The sequence below is a fragment of the Pseudophryne corroboree genome, chromosome 1, assembly GCF_028390025.1.
Source record: "Pseudophryne corroboree isolate aPseCor3 chromosome 1, aPseCor3.hap2, whole genome shotgun sequence".
NCBI classification, from domain to species: Eukaryota; Metazoa; Chordata; class Amphibia; order Anura; family Myobatrachidae; genus Pseudophryne; species Pseudophryne corroboree.
Window position 1 is genome coordinate 886,750,210 of NC_086444.1, and position 19,333 is coordinate 886,769,542.

The window sequence follows — 19,333 nt, forward strand, 5'->3', positions numbered from 1 at the left end:
TTCTAAAGACTTTTTTTCATCAGGAACTCAAATCCATCCTTCTTTGATAGGCACACAGTGATTAAATTAGACAAGTTATAAATCAATCCTCTTTGACAAAAATAATTGAATGTGATTATTGAAGTGAGTTGATACTTAAAGCATCTAAGGATTTAAAACTTAAACACAGAGGAAACTAAAATATATTTCATCAAGATACTCTACATGCCAAGTCTTTCAGTTCATGATTGCAGTAACACATATATTTTTCCACATTTTTTGTAATTGCACAGCAAATTGTCATGTTTTATATATTTCGAGCAGTTTCCAATATGGCAACTTCACTGCTCAGATCCTGGATAGCTCAGTCGGTAGAGCATCAGACTTTTAATCTGAGGGTCCAGGGTTCAAGTCCCTGTTCAGGCGAGTGTCTTTTAAACAATGGTGTTTTTGTTTGTGAAATGGACAATTTTGCAGAGTTTAAAATGATCCATTCCTGCAGGCAGCCATCTTTTAATTGTTGATGCTGATTATGTTCATTATTCAATGGGAAGGTGAATAGATTGGAAAGATTCTGTAGAATATTAAGAATGGACTTTATCACTCTTCAATAGGCACACATTATTGGCATCTAGTAATATAGTCATCACAAAGTAGTATCACTACATGTCAGTTCTAAAGACTTTGTTTCATCAGGAACTCAAATCCATCCTTCTTTGATAGGCACACAGTGATTAAATTAGACAAGTAATAAATCAAACCTCTTTGACAAAAATAATTGAATGTGATTATTGAAGTGAGGTGATACTTAAAGCATCTAAGGATTTACAACTTAAACACAGAGGAAACTAAAATATATTTCATCAAGAGACCCTACAAGCCAAGTCTTTCAGTTCATGATTGCAGTAACACATATATTTTTCCACATTTTTTGTAATTGCACAGCAAATTGTCATGTTTTATATATTTGAGCAGTTTCCAATATGGCAACAACAGCACTCAGAGCCTGGATAGCTCAGTCGGAAGAGCATCAGACTTTTAATCTGAGGGTCCAGGGTTCAAGTCCCTGTTCATGCGAGTGTCTTTTAAACAATGGTGTTTTTGTTTGTGAAATAGACAATTTTGCAGAGTTTAAAATTATCCATTCCTGTAGGCAGCCATCTTTTAATTGTTGATGCTGATTATGTTCATTAATCAATGGGAAGGTGAATAGATTGGAAAGATTCTGTAGAATATTAAGAATGGACTTTATCACTCTTCAATAGGTACACATTATTGGCATCTAGTAATATAATCATCACAAAGTAGTATCGCTACATGTCAGTTCTAAAGACTTTATTTCATCAGGAACTCAAATCCATCCTTCTTTGATAGGCACACAGTGATTAAATTAGACAAGTAATAAATCAAACCTCTTTGACAAAAATAATTGAATGTGATTATTGAAGTAAGGTGATACTTAACGAATCTAAGGATTTACATCTTAAACACAGAGTAAACTAAAATATATTTCATCAAGAGACCCTACAAGCCAAGTCTTTCAGTTCATGATTGCAGTAACACATATATTTTTCCACATTTTTTTTAATTGCACAGCAAATTGTCATGTTTTATATATTTCGAGCAGTTTCCAATATGGCAACTTCAGCACTCAGAGCCAGGATAACTCAGTCGGTAGAGCATCAGACTTTTAATCTGAGGGTCCAGGGTTCAAGTCCCTGTTCAGGCGAGTGTCTTTTAAACAATGGTGTTTTTGTTTGTGAAATGGACAATTTTGCAGAGTTTAAAATTATCCATTCCTGCAGGCAGCCATCTTTTAATTGTTGATGCTGATTATTTTCATTATTCAATGGGAAGGTGTATAGATTGGAAAGATTCTGTAGAATATTAAGAATGGACTTTATCACTCTTCAATAGTCACACATTATTGGCATCTAGTAATATAATCATCACAAAGTAGTATCGCTACATGTCAGTTCTAAAGACTTTATTTCATCAGGAACTCAATCCATCCTTCTTTGATAGGCACACAGTGATTAAATTAGACAAGTAATAAATCAATCCTCTTTGACAAAAATAATTCAATGTGATTATTGAAGTGAGGTGATACTTAACGAATCTAAGGATTTACATCTTAAACACAGAGGAAACTAAAATATATTTCATCAAGAGACCCTACAAGCCAAGTCTTTCAGTTCATGATTGCAGTAACACATATATTTATCCACATTTTTTGTATTTGCACAGCAAATTGTCATGTTTTATATATTTCAAGCAGTTTCCAATATGGCAACTTCAGCACTCAGAGCCTGGATAGCTCAGTCGGTAGAGCATCAGACTTTTAATCGGAGGGTCCAGGGTTCAAGTCCCTGTTCAGGCGAGTGTCTTTTAAACAATGGTGTTTTTGTTTGTGAAATGGACAATTTTGCAGAGTTTAAAATTATCCATTCCTGCAGGCAGCCATCTATTAATTGTTGATGCTGATTATGTCCATTATTCAATGGGAAGGTGAATAGATTGGAAAGATTCTGTAGAATATTAAGAATGGACTTTATCACTCTTCAATAGGCACACATTATTGGCATCTAGTAATATAATCATCACAAAGTAGTATCGCTACATGTCAGTTCTAAAGACTTTATTTCATCAGGAACTCAAATCCATCCTTCTTTGATAGGCACACAGTGATTAAATTAGACAAGTAATAAATCAAACCTCTGACAAAAATAATTGAATGTGATTATTGAAGTGAGGTGATACTTAACGAGTCTAAGGATTTACATCTTAAACACAGAGGAAACTAAAATATATTTCATCAAGAGACCCTACAAGCCAAGTCTTTCAGTTCATGATTGCAGTAACACATATATTTTTCCACATTTTTTGTAATTGCACAGCAAATTGTCATGTTTTATATATTTGAGCAGTTTCCAATATGGCAACTTCAGCGCTCAGAGCCTGGATAGCTCAGTCGGTAGAGCATCAGACTTTTAATCTGAGGGTCCAGGGTTCAAGTCCCTGTTCAGGCGAGTCTCTTTTAAACAATGGTGTTTTTGTTTGTGAAGTGGACAATTTTGCAGAGTTTAAAATTATCCATTCTTGCAGGCAGCCATCTTTTAATTGTTGATGCTGATTATGTTCATTATTCAATGGGAAGGTGTATAGATTGGAGAGATTCTTTAGAATATTAAGAATGGACTTTATCACTCTTCAATAGGCACACATTATTGGCATCTAGTAATATAGTCATCACAAAGTAGTATCACTACATGTCAGTTCTAAAGACTTTGTTTCATCAGGAACTCAAATCCATCCTTCTTTGATAGGCACACAGTGATTAAATTAGACAAGTAATAAATCAAACCTCTTTGACAAAAATAATTGAATGTGATTATTGAAGTGAGGTGATACTTAAAGCATCTAAGGATTTACAACTTAAACACAGAGGAAACTAAAATATATTTAATCAAGAGACCCTACAAGCCAAGTCTTTCAGTTCATGATTGCAGTAACACATATATATTTTTCCACATTTTTTGTAATTGCACAGCAAATTGTCATGTTTTATATATTTTGAGCAGTTTCCAATATGGCAACTACAGCACTCAGAGCCTGGATAGCTCAGTCGGTAGAGCATCAGACTTTTAATCTGATGGTCCAGGGTTCAAGTCCCTGTTCATGCAAGTGTCTTTTAAACAATAATGTTTTTGTTTGTGAAATGGATAATTTTGCAGAGTTTAAAATTATCCATTCCTGTAGGCAGCCATCTTTTAATTGTTGATGCTGATTATGTTCATTAATCAATGGGAAGGTGTATAGATTGGAAAGATTCTGTAGAATATTAAGAATGGACTTTATCACTCTTCAATAGGCACACATTATTGGCATCTAGTACTATAATCATCACAAAGTAGTATCGCTACATGTCAGTTCTAAAGACTTTATTTCATCAGGAACTCAAATCCATCCTTCTTTGATAGGCACACAGTGATTAAATTAGACAAGTAATAAATCAAACCTCTTTGACAAAAATAATTGAATGTGATTATTAAAGTAAGGTGATACTTAACGAATCTAAGGATTTACATCTTAAACACAGAGGAAACTAAAATATATTTCATCAAGAGACCCTACAAGCCAAGTCCTTCAGTTCATGATAGCAGTAACACATATATTTTTCCACATTTTTTGTAATTGCACAGCAAATTGTCATGTATTATATATTTCGAGCAGTTTCCAATATGGCAACTTCAGTGCTCAGAGCCTGGATAGCTCAGTCGGTAGAGCATCAGACTTTTAATCTGAGGGTCCAGGTTTCAAGTCCCTGTTCAGGCGAGTGTCTTTTAAACAATGGTGTTTTTGTTTGTGAAGTGGACAATTTTGCAGAGTTTAAAATCATCCATTCCTGCAGGCAGCCATCTTTTAATTGTTGACGCTGATTATGTTCATTATTCAATGGGAAGGTGTATAGATTGGAGAGATTCTTTAGAATATTAAGAATGGACTTTATCACTATTCAATAGGCACACATTATTGGCATCTAGTAATATAGTCATCACAAAGTAGTATCACTACATGTCAGTTCTAAAGACTTTGTTTCATCAGGAACTCAAATCCATCCTTCTTTGATAGGCACACAGTGATTAAATTAGACAAGTAATAAATCAATCCTCTTTGACAAAAATAATTGAATGTGATTATTGAAGTGAGGTGATACTTAAAGCATCTAAGGATTTACAACTTAAACACAGAGGAAACTAAAATATATTTCATCAAGATACCCTACAAGCCAAGTCTTTCAGTTCATGATTGCAGTAACACATATATTTTTCCACATTTTTTGTAATTGCACAGCAAATTGTCATGTTTTATATATTTTGAGCAGTTTCCAATATGGCAACTTCACTGCTCAGAGCCTGGATAGCTCAGTCGGTAGAGCATCAGACTTTTAATCTGAGGGTCCAGGGTTCAAGTCCCTGTTCAGGCGAGTGTCTTTTAAACAATGGTGTTTTTGTTTGTGAAATGGACAATTTTGCAGAGTTTAAAATGATCCATTTCTGCAGGCAGCCATCTTTTAATTGTTGATGCTGATTATGTTCATTATTCAATGGGAAGGTGAATAGATTGGAAAGATTCTGTAGAATATTAAGAATGGACTTTATCACTCTTCAATAGGCACACATTATTGGCATCTAGTAATATAGTCATCACAAAGTAGTATCACTACATGTCAGTTCTAAAGACTTTGTTTCATCAGGAACTCAAATCCATCCTTCTTTGATAGGCACACAGTGATTAAATTAGACAAGTAATAAATCAAACCTCTTTGACAAAAATAATTGAATGTGATTATTGAAGTGAGGTGATACTTAAAGCATCTAAGGATTTACAACTTAAACACAGAGGAAACTAAAATATATTTCATCAAGAGACCCTACAAGCCAAGTCTTTCAGTTCATGATTGCAGTAACGCATATATTTTTCCACATTTTTTGTAATTGCACAGCAAATTGTCATGTTTTATATATTTGAGCAGTTTCCAATATGGCACCTACAGCACTCAGAGCCTGGATAGCTCAGTCGGAAGAGCATCAGACTTTTAATCTGAGGGTCCAGGGTTCAAGTCCCTGTTCATGCGAGTGTCTTTTAAACAATGGTGTTTTTGTTTGTGAAATGGACAATTTTGCAGAGTTTAAAATTATCCATTCCTGTAGGCAGCCATCTTTTAATTGTTGATGCTGATTATGTTCATTAATCAATGGGAAGGTGAATAGATTGGAAAGATTCTGTAGAATATTAAGAATGGACTTTATCACTCTTCAATAGGCACACATTATTGGCATCTAGTAATATAATCATCACAAAGTAGTATCGCTACATGTCAGTTCTAAAGACTTTATTTCATCAGGAACTCAAATCCATCCTTCTTTGATAGGCACACAGTGATTAAATTAGACAAGTAATAAATCAAACCTCTTTGACAAAAATAATTGAATGTGATTATTGAAGTTAGGTGATACTTAACGAATCTAAGGATTTACATCTTAAACACAGAGGAAACTAAAATATATTTCATCAAGAGACCCTACAAGCCAAGTCTTTCAGTTCATGATTGCAGTAACACATATATTTTTCCACATTTTTTGTAATTGCACAGCAAATTGTCATGTTTTATATATTTGAGCAGTTTCCAATATGGCAACTACAGCACTCCGATCCTGGATAGCTCAGTCGGTAGAGCATCAGACTTTTAATCTGAGGGTCCAGGGTTCAAGTCCCTGTTCATGCGAGTGTCTTTTAAACAATAATGTTTTTGTTTGTGAAATGGATAATTTTGCAGAGTTTAAAATTATCCATTCCTGTAGGCAGCCATCTTTTAATTGTTGATGCTGATTATGTTCATTATTCAATGGGAAGGTGTATAGATTGGAGAGATTCTTTAGAATATTAAGAATGGACTTTATCACTCTTCAATAGGCACACATTATTGGCATCTAGTAATATAGTCATCACAAAGTAGTATCACTACATGTCAGTTCTAAAGACTTTGTTTCATCAGGAACTCAAATCCATCCTTCTTTGATAGGCACACAGTGATTAAATTAGACAAGTAATAAATCAAACCTCTTTGACAAAAATAATTGAATGTGATTATTGAAGTGAGGTGATACTTAAAGCATCTAAGGATTTACAACTTAAACACAGAGGAAACTAAAATATATTTAATCAAGAGACCCTACAAGCCAAGTCTTTCAGTTCATGATTGCAGTAACACATATATATTTTTCCACATTTTTTGTAATTGCACAGCAAATTGTCATGTTTTATATATTTTGAGCAGTTTCCAATATGGCAACTACAGCACTCAGAGCCTGGATAGCTCAGTCGGTAGAGCATCAGACTTTTAATCTGATGGTCCAGGGTTCAAGTCCCTGTTCATGCAAGTGTCTTTTAAACAATAATGTTTTTGTTTGTGAAATGGATAATTTTGCAGAGTTTAAAATTATCCATTCCTGTAGGCAGCCATCTTTTAATTGTTGATGCTGATTATGTTCATTAATCAATGGGAAGGTGTATAGATTGGAAAGATTCTGTAGAATATTAAGAATGGACTTTATCACTCTTCAATAGGCACACATTATTGGCATCTAGTACTATAATCATCACAAAGTAGTATCGCTACATGTCAGTTCTAAAGACTTTATTTCATCAGGAACTCAAATCCATCCTTCTTTGATAGGCACACAGTGATTAAATTAGACAAGTAATAAATCAAACCTCTTTGACAAAAATAATTGAATGTGATTATTAAAGTAAGGTGATACTTAACGAATCTAAGGATTTACATCTTAAACACAGAGGAAACTAAAATATATTTCATCAAGAGACCCTACAAGCCAAGTCCTTCAGTTCATGATAGCAGTAACACATATATTTTTCCACATTTTTTGTAATTGCACAGCAAATTGTCATGTATTATATATTTCGAGCAGTTTCCAATATGGCAACTTCAGTGCTCAGAGCCTGGATAGCTCAGTCGGTAGAGCATCAGACTTTTAATCTGAGGGTCCAGGTTTCAAGTCCCTGTTCAGGCGAGTGTCTTTTAAACAATGGTGTTTTTGTTTGTGAAGTGGACAATTTTGCAGAGTTTAAAATCATCCATTCCTGCAGGCAGCCATCTTTTAATTGTTGACGCTGATTATGTTCATTATTCAATGGGAAGGTGAATAGATTGGAAAGATTCTGTAGAATATTAAGAATGGACTTTATCACTCTTCAATAGGCACACATTATTGGCATCTAGTAATATAGTCATCACAAAGTAGTATCACTACATGTCAGTTCTAAAGACTTTGTTTCATCAGGAACTCAAATCCATCCTTCTTTGATAGGCACACAGTGATTAAATTAGACAAGTAATAAATCAAACCTCTTTGACAAAAATAATTGAATGTGATTATTGAAGTGAGGTGATACTTAAAGCATCTAAGGATTTACAACTTAAACACAGAGGAAACTAAAATATATTTCATCAAGAGACCCTACAAGCCAAGTCTTTCAGTTCATGATTGCAGTAACGCATATATTTTTCCACATTTTTTGTAATTGCACAGCAAATTGTCATGTTTTATATATTTGAGCAGTTTCCAATATGGCACCTACAGCACTCAGAGCCTGGATAGCTCAGTCGGAAGAGCATCAGACTTTTAATCTGAGGGTCCAGGGTTCAAGTCCCTGTTCATGCGAGTGTCTTTTAAACAATGGTGTTTTTGTTTGTGAAATGGACAATTTTGCAGAGTTTAAAATTATCCATTCCTGTAGGCAGCCATCTTTTAATTGTTGATGCTGATTATGTTCATTAATCAATGGGAAGGTGAATAGATTGGAAAGATTCTGTAGAATATTAAGAATGGACTTTATCACTCTTCAATAGGCACACATTATTGGCATCTAGTAATATAATCATCACAAAGTAGTATCGCTACATGTCAGTTCTAAAGACTTTATTTCATCAGGAACTCAAATCCATCCTTCTTTGATAGGCACACAGTGATTAAATTAGACAAGTAATAAATCAAACCTCTTTGACAAAAATAATTGAATGTGATTATTGAAGTTAGGTGATACTTAACGAATCTAAGGATTTACAACTTAAACACAGAGGAAACTAAAATATATTTCATCAAGAGACCCTACAAGCCAAGTCTTTCAGTTCATGATTGCAGTAACACATATATTTTTCCACATTTTTTGTAATTGCACAGCAAATTGTCATGTTTTATATATTTGAGCAGTTTCCAATATGGCAACTACAGCACTCCAATCCTGGATAGCTCAGTCGGTAGAGCATCAGACTTTTAATCTGAGGGTCCAGGGTTCAAGTCCCTGTTCATGCGAGTGTCTTTTAAACAATAATGTTTTTGTTTGTGAAATGGATAATTTTGCAGAGTTTAAAATTATCCATTCCTGTAGGCAGCCATCTTTTAATTGTTGATGCTGATTATGTTCATTATTCAATGGGAAGGTGTATAGATTGGAGAGATTCTTTAGAATATTAAGAATGGACTTTATCACTCTTCAATAGGCACACATTATTGGCATCTAGTAATATAGTCATCACAAAGTAGTATCACTACATGTCAGTTCTAAAGACTTTGTTTCATCAGGAACTCAAATCCATCCTTCTTTGATAGGCACACAGTGATTAAATTAGACAAGTAATAAATCAAACCTCTTTGACAAAAATAATTGAATGTGATTATTGAAGTGAGGTGATACTTAAAGCATCTAAGGATTTACAACTTAAACACAGAGGAAACTAAAATATATTTAATCAAGAGACCCTACAAGCCAAGTCTTTCAGTTCATGATTGCAGTAACACATATATATTTTTCCACATTTTTTGTAATTGCACAGCAAATTGTCATGTTTTATATATTTTGAGCAGTTTCCAATATGGCAACTACAGCACTCAGAGCCTGGATAGCTCAGTCGGTAGAGCATCAGACTTTTAATCTGATGGTCCAGGGTTCAAGTCCCTGTTCATGCAAGTGTCTTTTAAACAATAATGTTTTTGTTTGTGAAATGGATAATTTTGCAGAGTTTAAAATTATCCATTCCTGTAGGCAGCCGTCTTTTAATTGTTGATGCTGATTATGTTCATTAATCAATGGGAAGGTGTATAGATTGGAAAGATTCTGTAGAATATTAAGAATGGACTTTATCACTCTTCAATAGGCACACATTATTGGCATCTAGTACTATAATCATCACAAAGTAGTATCGCTACATGTCAGTTCTAAAGACTTTATTTCATCAGGAACTCAAATCCATCCTTCTTTGATAGGCACACAGTGATTAAATTAGACAAGTAATAAATCAAACCTCTTTGACAAAAATAATTGAATGTGATTATTAAAGTAAGGTGATACTTAACGAATCTAAGGATTTACATCTTAAACACAGAGGAAACTAAAATATATTTCATCAAGAGACCCTACAAGCCAAGTCCTTCAGTTCATGATAGCAGTAACACATATATTTTTCCACATTTTTTGTAATTGCACAGCAAATTGTCATGTATTATATATTTCGAGCAGTTTCCAATATGGCAACTTCAGTGCTCAGAGCCTGGATAGCTCAGTCGGTAGAGCATCAGACTTTTATTCTGAGGGTCCAGGTTTCAAGTCCCTGTTCAGGCGAGTGTCTTTTAAACAATGGTGTTTTTGTTTGTGAAGTGGACAATTTTGCAGAGTTTAAAATCATCCATTCCTGCAGGCAGCCATCTTTTAATTGTTGACGCTGATTATGTTCATTATTCAATGGGAAGGTGAATAGATTGGAAAGATTCTGTAGAATATTAAGAATGGACTTTATCACTCTTCAATAGGCACACATTATTGGCATCTAGTAATATAGTCATCACAAAGTAGTATCACTACATGTCAGTTCTAAAGACTTTGTTTCATCAGGAACTCAAATCCATCCTTCTTTGATAGGCACACAGTGATTAAATTAGACAAGTAATAAATCAAACCTCTTTGACAAAAATAATTGAATGTGATTATTGAAGTGAGGTGATACTTAAAGCATCTAAGGATTTACAACTTAAACACAGAGGAAACTAAAATATATTTCATCAAGAGACCCTACAAGCCAAGTCTTTCAGTTCATGATTGCAGTAACGCATATATTTTTCCACATTTTTTGTAATTGCACAGCAAATTGTCATGGTTTATATATTTGAGCAGTTTCCAATATGGCACCTACAGCACTCAGAGCCTGGATAGCTCAGTCGGAAGAGCATCAGACTTTTAATCTGAGGGTCCAGGGTTCAAGTCCCTGTTCATGCGAGTGTCTTTTAAACAATGGTGTTTTTGTTTGTGAAATGGACAATTTTGCAGAGTTTAAAATTATCCATTCCTGTAGGCAGCCATCTTTTAATTGTTGATGCTGATTATGTTCATTAATCAATGGGAAGGTGAATAGATTGGAAAGATTCTGTAGAATATTAAGAATGGACTTTATCACTCTTCAATAGGCACACATTATTGGCATCTAGTAATATAATCATCACAAAGTAGTATCGCTACATGTCAGTTCTAAAGACTTTATTTCATCAGGAACTCAAATCCATCCTTCTTTGATAGGCACACAGTGATTAAATTAGACAAGTAATAAATCAAACCTCTTTGACAAAAATAATTGAATGTGATTATTGAAGTTAGGTGATACTTAACGAATCTAAGGATTTACATCTTAAACACAGAGGAAACTAAAATATATTTCATCAAGAGACCCTACAAGCCAAGTCTTTCAGTTCATGATTGCAGTAACACATATATTTTTCCACATTTTTTGTAATTGCACAGCAAATTGTCATGTTTTATATATTTGAGCAGTTTCCAATATGGCAACTACAGCACTCCAATCCTGGATAGCTCAGTCGGTAGAGCATCAGACTTTTAATCTGAGGGTCCAGGGTTCAAGTCCTTGTTCATGCGAGTGTCTTTTAAACAATAATGTTTTTGTTTGTGAAATGGATAATTTTGCAGAGTTTAAAATTATCCATTCCTGTAGGCAGCCATCTTTTAATTGTTGATGCTGATTATGTTCATTATTCAATGGGAAGGTGTATAGATTGGAGAGATTCTTTAGAATATTAAGAATGGACTTTATCACTCTTCAATAGGCACACATTATTGGCATCTAGTAATATAGTCATCACAAAGTAGTATCACTACATGTCAGTTCTAAAGACTTTGTTTCATCAGGAACTCAAATCCATCCTTCTTTGATAGGCACACAGTGATTAAATTAGACAAGTAATAAATCAAACCTCTTTGACAAAAATAATTGAATGTGATTATTGAAGTGAGGTGATACTTAAAGCATCTAAGGATTTACAACTTAAACACAGAGGAAACTAAAATATATTTAATCAAGAGACCCTACAAGCCAAGTCTTTCAGTTCATGATTGCAGTAACACATATATATTTTTCCACATTTTTTGTAATTGCACAGCAAATTGTCATGTTTTATATATTTTGAGCAGTTTCCAATATGGCAACTACAGCACTCAGAGCCTGGATAGCTCAGTCGGTAGAGCATCAGACTTTTAATCTGATGGTCCAGGGTTCAAGTCCCTGTTCATGCAAGTGTCTTTTAAACAATAATGTTTTTGTTTGTGAAATGGATAATTTTGCAGAGTTTAAAATTATCCATTCCTGTAGGCAGCCATCTTTTAATTGTTGATGCTGATTATGTTCATTAATCAATGGGAAGGTGTATAGATTGGAAAGATTCTGTAGAATATTAAGAATGGACTTTATCACTCTTCAATAGGCACACATTATTGGCATCTAGTACTATAATCATCACAAAGTAGTATCGCTACATGTCAGTTCTAAAGACTTTATTTCATCAGGAACTCAAATCCATCCTTCTTTGATAGGCACACAGTGATTAAATTAGACAAGTAATAAATCAAACCTCTTTGACAAAAATAATTGAATGTGATTATTAAAGTAAGGTGATACTTAACGAATCTAAGGATTTACATCTTAAACACAGAGGAAACTAAAATATATTTCATCAAGAGACCCTACAAGCCAAGTCCTTCAGTTCATGATAGCAGTAACACATATATTTTTCCACATTTTTTGTAATTGCACAGCAAATTGTCATGTATTATATATTTCGAGCAGTTTCCAATATGGCAACTTCAGTGCTCAGAGCCTGGATAGCTCAGTCGGTAGAGCATCAGACTTTTAATCTGAGGGTCCAGGTTTCAAGTCCCTGTTCAGGCGAGTGTCTTTTAAACAATGGTGTTTTTGTTTGTGAAGTGGACAATTTTGCAGAGTTTAAAATCATCCATTCCTGCAGGCAGCCATCTTTTAATTGTTGACGCTGATTATGTTCATTATTCAATGGGAAGGTGTATAGATTGGAGAGATTCTTTAGAATATTAAGAATGGACTTTATCACTATTCAATAGGCACACATTATTGGCATCTAGTAATATAGTCATCACAAAGTAGTATCACTACATGTCAGTTCTAAAGACTTTGTTTCATCAGGAACTCAAATCCATCCTTCTTTGATAGGCACACAGTGATTAAATTAGACAAGTAATAAATCAATCCTCTTTGACAAAAATAATTGAATGTGATTATTGAAGTGAGGTGATACTTAAAGCATCTAAGGATTTACAACTTAAACACAGAGGAAACTAAAATATATTTCATCAAGATACCCTACAAGCCAAGTCTTTCAGTTCATGATTGCAGTAACACATATATTTTTCCACATTTTTTGTAATTGCACAGCAAATTGTCATGTTTTATATATTTCGAGCAGTTTCCAATATGGCAACTTCACTGCTCAGAGCCTGGATAGCTCAGTCGGTAGAGCATCAGACTTTTAATCTGAGGGTCCAGGGTTCAAGTCCCTGTTCAGGCGAGTGTCTTTTAAACAATGGTGTTTTTGTTTGTGAAATGGACAATTTTGCAGAGTTTAAAATGATCCATTTCTGCAGGCAGCCATCTTTTAATTGTTGATGCTGATTATGTTCATTATTCAATGGGAAGGTGAATAGATTGGAAAGATTCTGTAGAATATTAAGAATGGACTTTATCACTCTTCAATAGGCACACATTATTGGCATCTAGTAATATAGTCATCACAAAGTAGTATCACTACATGTCAGTTCTAAAGACTTTGTTTCATCAGGAACTCAAATCCATCCTTCTTTGATAGGCACACAGTGATTAAATTAGACAAGTAATAAATCAAACCTCTTTGACAAAAATAATTGAATGTGATTATTGAAGTGAGGTGATACTTAAAGCATCTAAGGATTTACAACTTAAACACAGAGGAAACTAAAATATATTTCATCAAGAGACCCTACAAGCCAAGTCTTTCAGTTCATGATTGCAGTAACGCATATATTTTTCCACATTTTTTGTAATTGCACAGCAAATTGTCATGTTTTATATATTTGAGCAGTTTCCAATATGGCACCTACAGCACTCAGAGCCTGGATAGCTCAGTCGGAAGAGCATCAGACTTTTAATCTGAGGGTCCAGGGTTCAAGTCCCTGTTCATGCGAGTGTCTTTTAAACAATGGTGTTTTTGTTTGTGAAATGGACAATTTTGCAGAGTTTAAAATTATCCATTCCTGTAGGCAGCCATCTTTTAATTGTTGATGCTGATTATGTTCATTAATCAATGGGAAGGTGAATAGATTGGAAAGATTCTGTAGAATATTAAGAATGGACTTTATCACTCTTCAATAGGCACACATTATTGGCATCTAGTAATATAATCATCACAAAGTAGTATCGCTACATGTCAGTTCTAAAGACTTTATTTCATCAGGAACTCAAATCCATCCTTCTTTGATAGGCACACAGTGATTAAATTAGACAAGTAATAAATCAAACCTCTTTGACAAAAATAATTGAATGTGATTATTGAAGTTAGGTGATACTTAACGAATCTAAGGATTTACATCTTAAACACAGAGGAAACTAAAAATATATTTCATCAAGAGACCCTACAAGCCAAGTCTTTCAGTTCATGATTGCAGTAACACATATATTTTTCCACATTTTTTGTAATTGCACAGCAAATTGTCATGTTTTATATATTTGAGCAGTTTCCAATATGGCAACTACAGCACTCCGATCCTGGATAGCTCAGTCGGTAGAGCATCAGACTTTTAATCTGAGGGTCCAGGGTTCAAGTCCCTGTTCATGCGAGTGTCTTTTAAACAATAATGTTTTTGTTTGTGAAATGGATAATTTTGCAGAGTTTAAAATTATCCATTCCTGTAGGCAGCCATCTTTTAATTGTTGATGCTGATTATGTTCATTATTCAATGGGAAGGTGTATAGATTGGAGAGATTCTTTAGAATATTAAGAATGGACTTTATCACTCTTCAATAGGCACACATTATTGGCATCTAGTAATATAGTCATCACAAAGTAGTATCACTACATGTCAGTTCTAAAGACTTTGTTTCATCAGGAACTCAAATCCATCCTTCTTTGATAGGCACACAGTGATTAAATTAGACAAGTAATAAATCAAACCTCTTTGACAAAAATAATTGAATGTGATTATTGAAGTGAGGTGATACTTAAAGCATCTAAGGATTTACAACTTAAACACAGAGGAAACTAAAATATATTTAATCAAGAGACCCTACAAGCCAAGTCTTTCAGTTCATGATTGCAGTAACACATATATATTTTTCCACATTTTTTGTAATTGCACAGCAAATTGTCATGTTTTATATATTTTGAGCAGTTTCCAATATGGCAACTACAGCACTCAGAGCCTGGATAGCTCAGTCGGTAGAGCATCAGACTTTTAATCTGATGGTCCAGGGTTCAAGTCCCTGTTCATGCAAGTGTCTTTTAAACAATAATGTTTTTGTTTGTGAAATGGATAATTTTGCAGAGTTTAAAATTATCCATTCCTGTAGGCAGCCATCTTTTAATTGTTGATGCTGATTATGTTCATTAATCAATGGGAAGGTGTATAGATTGGAAAGATTCTGTAGAATATTAAGAATGGACTTTATCACTCTTCAATAGGCACACATTATTGGCATCTAGTACTATAATCATCACAAAGTAGTATCGCTACATGTCAGTTCTAAAGACTTTATTTCATCAGGAACTCAAATCCATCCTTCTTTGATAGGCACACAGTGATTAAATTAGACAAGTAATAAATCAAACCTCTTTGACAAAAATAATTGAATGTGATTATTAAAGTAAGGTGATACTTAACGAATCTAAGGATTTACATCTTAAACACAGAGGAAACTAAAATATATTTCATCAAGAGACCCTACAAGCCAAGTCCTTCAGTTCATGATAGCAGTAACACATATATTTTTCCACATTTTTTGTAATTGCACAGCAAATTGTCATGTATTATATATTTCGAGCAGTTTCCAATATGGCAACTTCAGTGCTCAGAGCCTGGATAGCTCAGTCGGTAGAGCATCAGACTTTTAATCTGAGGGTCCAGGTTTCAAGTCCCTGTTCAGGCGAGTGTCTTTTAAACAATGGTGTTTTTGTTTGTGAAGTGGACAATTTTGCAGAGTTTAAAATCATCCATTCCTGCAGGCAGCCATCTTTTAATTGTTGACGCTGATTATGTTCATTATTCAATGGGAAGGTGTATAGATTGGAGAGATTCTTTAGAATATTAAGAATGGACTTTATCACTATTCAATAGGCACACATTATTGGCATCTAATAATATAGTCATCACAAAGTAGTATCACTACATGTCAGTTCTAAAGACTTTGTTTCATCAGGAACTCAAATCCATCCTTCTTTGATAGGCACACAGTGATTAAATTAGACAAGTAATAAATCAATCCTCTTTGACAAAAATAATTGAATGTGATTATTGAAGTGAGGTGATACTTAAAGCATCTAAGGATTTACAACTTAAACACAGAGGAAACTAAAATATATTTCATCAAGATACCCTACAAGCCAAGTCTTTCAGTTCATGATTGCAGTAACACATATATTTTTCCACATTTTTTGTAATTGCACAGCAAATTGTCATGTTTTATATATTTCGAGCAGTTTCCAATATGGCAACTTCACTGCTCAGAGCCTGGATAGCTCAGTCGGTAGAGCATCAGACTTTTAATCTGAGGGTCCAGGGTTCAAGTCCCTATTCAGGCGAGTGTCTTTTAAACAATGGTGTTTTTGTTTGTGAAATGGACAATTTTGCAGAGTTTAAAATGATCCATTTCTGCAGGCAGCCATCTTTTAATTGTTGATGCTGATTATGTTCATTATTCAATGGGAAGGTGAATAGATTGGAAAGATTCTGTAGAATATTAAGAATGGACTTTATCACTCTTCAATAGGCACACATTATTGGCATCTAGTAATATAGTCATCACAAAGTAGTATCACTACATGTCAGTTCTAAAGACTTTGTTTCATCAGGAACTCAAATCCATCCTTCTTTGATAGGCACACAGTGATTAAATTAGACAAGTAATAAATCAAACCTCTTTGACAAAAATAATTGAATGTGATTATTGAAGTTAGGTGATACTTAACGAATCTAAGGATTTACATCTTAAACACAGAGGAAACTAAAATATATTTCATCAAGAGACCCTACAAGCCAAGTCTTTCAGTTCATGATTGCAGTAACACATATATTTTTCCACATTTTTTGTAATTGCACAGCAAATTGTCATGTTTTATATATTTGAGCAGTTTCCAATATGGCAACTACAGCACTCCGATCCTGGATAGCTCAGTCGGTAGAGCATCAGACTTTTAATCTGAGGGTCCAGGGTTCAAGTCCCTGTTCATGCGAGTGTCTTTTAAACAATAATGTTTTTGTTTGTGAAATGGATAATTTTGCAGAGTTTAAAATTATCCATTCCTGTAGGCAGCCATCTTTTAATTGTTGATGCTGATTATGTTCATTATTCAATGGGAAGGTGTATAGATTGGAGAGATTCTTTAGAATATTAAGAATGGACTTTATCACTCTTCAATAGGCACACATTATTGGCATCTAGTAATATAGTCATCACAAAGTAGTATCACTACATGTCAGTTCTAAAGACTTTGTTTCATCAGGAACTCAAATCCATCCTTCTTTGATAGGCACACAGTGATTAAATTAGACAAGTAATAAATCAAACCTCTTTGACAAAAATAATTGAATGTGATTATTGAAGTGAGGTGATACTTAAAGCATCTAAGGATTTACAACTTAAACACAGAGGAAACTAAAATATATTTAATCAAGAGACCCTACAAGCCAAGTCTTTCAGTTCATGATTGCAGTAAAACATATATATTTTTCCACATTTTTTGTAATTGCACAGCAAATTGTCATGTTTTATATATTTGGAGCAGTTTCCAATATGGCAACTACAGCACTCAGAGCCTGGATAGCTCAGTCGGTAGAGCATCAGACTTTTAATCTGATGGTCCAGGGTTCAAGTCCCTGTTCATGCAAGTGTCTTTTAAACAATAATGTTTTTGTTTGTGAAATGGATAATTTTGCAGAGTTTAAAATTATCCATTCCTGTAGGCAGCCATCTTTTAATTGTTGATGCTGATTATGTTCATTAATCAATGGGAAGGTGTATAGATTGGAAAGATTCTGTAGAATATTAAGAATGGACTTTATCACTCTTCAATAGGCACACATTATTGGCATCTAGTACTATAATCATCACAAAGTAGTATCGCTACATGTCAGTTCTAAAGACTTTATTTCATCAGGAACTCAAATCCATCCTTCTTTGATAGGCACACAGTGATTAAATTAGACAAGTAATAAATCAAACCTCTTTGACAAAAATAATTGAATGTGATTATTAAAGTAAGGTGATACTTAACGAATCAAAGGATTTACATCTTAAACACAGAGGAAACTAAAATATATTTCATCAAGAGACCCTACAAGCCAAGTCCTTCAGTTCATGATAGCAGTAACACATATATTTTTCCACATTTTTTGTAATTGCACAGCAAATTGTCATGTATTATATATTTCGAGCAGTTTCCAATATGGCAACTTCAGTGCTCAGAACCTGGATAGCTCAGTCGGTAGAGCATCAGACTTTTAATCTGAGGGTCCAGGTTTCAAGTCCCTGTTCAGGCGAGTGTCTTTTAAACAATGGTGTTTTTGTTTGTGAAGTGGACAATTTTGCAGAGTTTAAAATCATCCATTCCTGCAGGCAGCCATCTTTTAATTGTTGACGCTGATTATGTTCATTATTCAATGGGAAGGTGTATAGATTGGAGAGATTCTTTAGAATATTAAGAATGGACTTTATCACTATTCAATAGGCACACATTATTGGCATCTAGTAATATAGTCATCACAAAGTAGTATCACTACATGTCAGTTCTAAAGACTTTGTTTCATCAGGAACTCAAATCCATCCTTCTTTGATAGGCACACAGTGATTAAATTAGACAAGTAATAAATCAATCCTCTTTGACAAAAATAATTGAATGTGATTATTGAAGTGAGGTGATACTTAAAGCATCTAAGGATTTACAACTTAAACACAGAGGAAACTAAAATATATTTCATCAAGATACCCTACAAGCCAAGTCTTTCAGTTCATGATTGCAGTAACACATATATTTTTCCACATTTTTTGTAATTGCACAGCAAATTGTCATGTTTTATATATTTCGAGCAGTTTCCAATATGGCAACTTCACTGCTCAGAGCCTGGATAGCTCAGTCGGTAGAGCATCAGACTTTTAATCTGAGGGTCCAGGGTTCAAGTCCCTATTCAGGCGAGTGTCTTTTAAACAATGGTG

The 19,333-nt window shown here is 34.1% G+C and overlaps 24 non-coding genes across 24 annotated transcripts; all 24 read left to right on the top strand.

Moving 5' to 3' along the window:
• The first annotated feature begins 332 nt into the window (after positions 1 to 332).
• On the top strand, positions 333 to 405 carry TRNAK-UUU (transfer RNA lysine (anticodon UUU)). Its single transcript has one exon. It is a non-coding gene; the product is annotated as a tRNA-Lys (tRNA).
• Positions 406 to 983: 578 nt separating this feature from the next.
• On the top strand, positions 984 to 1,056 carry TRNAK-UUU (transfer RNA lysine (anticodon UUU)). Its single transcript has one exon. It is a non-coding gene; the product is annotated as a tRNA-Lys (tRNA).
• A 1,230-nt stretch (positions 1,057 to 2,286) lies between these two features.
• On the top strand, positions 2,287 to 2,359 carry TRNAK-UUU (transfer RNA lysine (anticodon UUU)). Its single transcript has one exon. It is a non-coding gene; the product is annotated as a tRNA-Lys (tRNA).
• A 576-nt stretch (positions 2,360 to 2,935) lies between these two features.
• Positions 2,936 to 3,008, top strand: TRNAK-UUU (transfer RNA lysine (anticodon UUU)). Its single transcript has one exon. It is a non-coding gene; the product is annotated as a tRNA-Lys (tRNA).
• Positions 3,009 to 3,589: 581 nt separating this feature from the next.
• Positions 3,590 to 3,662, top strand: TRNAK-UUU (transfer RNA lysine (anticodon UUU)). The gene has a single exon. It is a non-coding gene; the product is annotated as a tRNA-Lys (tRNA).
• A 579-nt stretch (positions 3,663 to 4,241) lies between these two features.
• On the top strand, positions 4,242 to 4,314 carry TRNAK-UUU (transfer RNA lysine (anticodon UUU)). The gene has a single exon. It is a non-coding gene; the product is annotated as a tRNA-Lys (tRNA).
• A 579-nt stretch (positions 4,315 to 4,893) lies between these two features.
• On the top strand, positions 4,894 to 4,966 carry TRNAK-UUU (transfer RNA lysine (anticodon UUU)). The gene has a single exon. It is a non-coding gene; the product is annotated as a tRNA-Lys (tRNA).
• Positions 4,967 to 5,544: 578 nt separating this feature from the next.
• TRNAK-UUU (transfer RNA lysine (anticodon UUU)) lies at positions 5,545 to 5,617 on the top strand. Its single transcript has one exon. It is a non-coding gene; the product is annotated as a tRNA-Lys (tRNA).
• Positions 5,618 to 6,849: 1,232 nt separating this feature from the next.
• Positions 6,850 to 6,922, top strand: TRNAK-UUU (transfer RNA lysine (anticodon UUU)). The gene has a single exon. It is a non-coding gene; the product is annotated as a tRNA-Lys (tRNA).
• Positions 6,923 to 7,501: 579 nt separating this feature from the next.
• Positions 7,502 to 7,574, top strand: TRNAK-UUU (transfer RNA lysine (anticodon UUU)). Its single transcript has one exon. It is a non-coding gene; the product is annotated as a tRNA-Lys (tRNA).
• A 578-nt stretch (positions 7,575 to 8,152) lies between these two features.
• On the top strand, positions 8,153 to 8,225 carry TRNAK-UUU (transfer RNA lysine (anticodon UUU)). Its single transcript has one exon. It is a non-coding gene; the product is annotated as a tRNA-Lys (tRNA).
• A 1,232-nt stretch (positions 8,226 to 9,457) lies between these two features.
• Positions 9,458 to 9,530, top strand: TRNAK-UUU (transfer RNA lysine (anticodon UUU)). The gene has a single exon. It is a non-coding gene; the product is annotated as a tRNA-Lys (tRNA).
• A 579-nt stretch (positions 9,531 to 10,109) lies between these two features.
• TRNAK-UUU (transfer RNA lysine (anticodon UUU)) lies at positions 10,110 to 10,182 on the top strand. Its single transcript has one exon. It is a non-coding gene; the product is annotated as a tRNA-Lys (tRNA).
• A 578-nt stretch (positions 10,183 to 10,760) lies between these two features.
• Positions 10,761 to 10,833, top strand: TRNAK-UUU (transfer RNA lysine (anticodon UUU)). Its single transcript has one exon. It is a non-coding gene; the product is annotated as a tRNA-Lys (tRNA).
• A 1,232-nt stretch (positions 10,834 to 12,065) lies between these two features.
• Positions 12,066 to 12,138, top strand: TRNAK-UUU (transfer RNA lysine (anticodon UUU)). The gene has a single exon. It is a non-coding gene; the product is annotated as a tRNA-Lys (tRNA).
• Positions 12,139 to 12,717: 579 nt separating this feature from the next.
• On the top strand, positions 12,718 to 12,790 carry TRNAK-UUU (transfer RNA lysine (anticodon UUU)). Its single transcript has one exon. It is a non-coding gene; the product is annotated as a tRNA-Lys (tRNA).
• Positions 12,791 to 13,369: 579 nt separating this feature from the next.
• TRNAK-UUU (transfer RNA lysine (anticodon UUU)) lies at positions 13,370 to 13,442 on the top strand. Its single transcript has one exon. It is a non-coding gene; the product is annotated as a tRNA-Lys (tRNA).
• Positions 13,443 to 14,020: 578 nt separating this feature from the next.
• On the top strand, positions 14,021 to 14,093 carry TRNAK-UUU (transfer RNA lysine (anticodon UUU)). The gene has a single exon. It is a non-coding gene; the product is annotated as a tRNA-Lys (tRNA).
• A 1,233-nt stretch (positions 14,094 to 15,326) lies between these two features.
• TRNAK-UUU (transfer RNA lysine (anticodon UUU)) lies at positions 15,327 to 15,399 on the top strand. Its single transcript has one exon. It is a non-coding gene; the product is annotated as a tRNA-Lys (tRNA).
• A 579-nt stretch (positions 15,400 to 15,978) lies between these two features.
• On the top strand, positions 15,979 to 16,051 carry TRNAK-UUU (transfer RNA lysine (anticodon UUU)). Its single transcript has one exon. It is a non-coding gene; the product is annotated as a tRNA-Lys (tRNA).
• Positions 16,052 to 16,630: 579 nt separating this feature from the next.
• TRNAK-UUU (transfer RNA lysine (anticodon UUU)) lies at positions 16,631 to 16,703 on the top strand. The gene has a single exon. It is a non-coding gene; the product is annotated as a tRNA-Lys (tRNA).
• A 1,232-nt stretch (positions 16,704 to 17,935) lies between these two features.
• On the top strand, positions 17,936 to 18,008 carry TRNAK-UUU (transfer RNA lysine (anticodon UUU)). Its single transcript has one exon. It is a non-coding gene; the product is annotated as a tRNA-Lys (tRNA).
• Positions 18,009 to 18,587: 579 nt separating this feature from the next.
• On the top strand, positions 18,588 to 18,660 carry TRNAK-UUU (transfer RNA lysine (anticodon UUU)). The gene has a single exon. It is a non-coding gene; the product is annotated as a tRNA-Lys (tRNA).
• A 579-nt stretch (positions 18,661 to 19,239) lies between these two features.
• Positions 19,240 to 19,312, top strand: TRNAK-UUU (transfer RNA lysine (anticodon UUU)). Its single transcript has one exon. It is a non-coding gene; the product is annotated as a tRNA-Lys (tRNA).
• Positions 19,313 to 19,333: the final 21 nt, after the last annotated feature.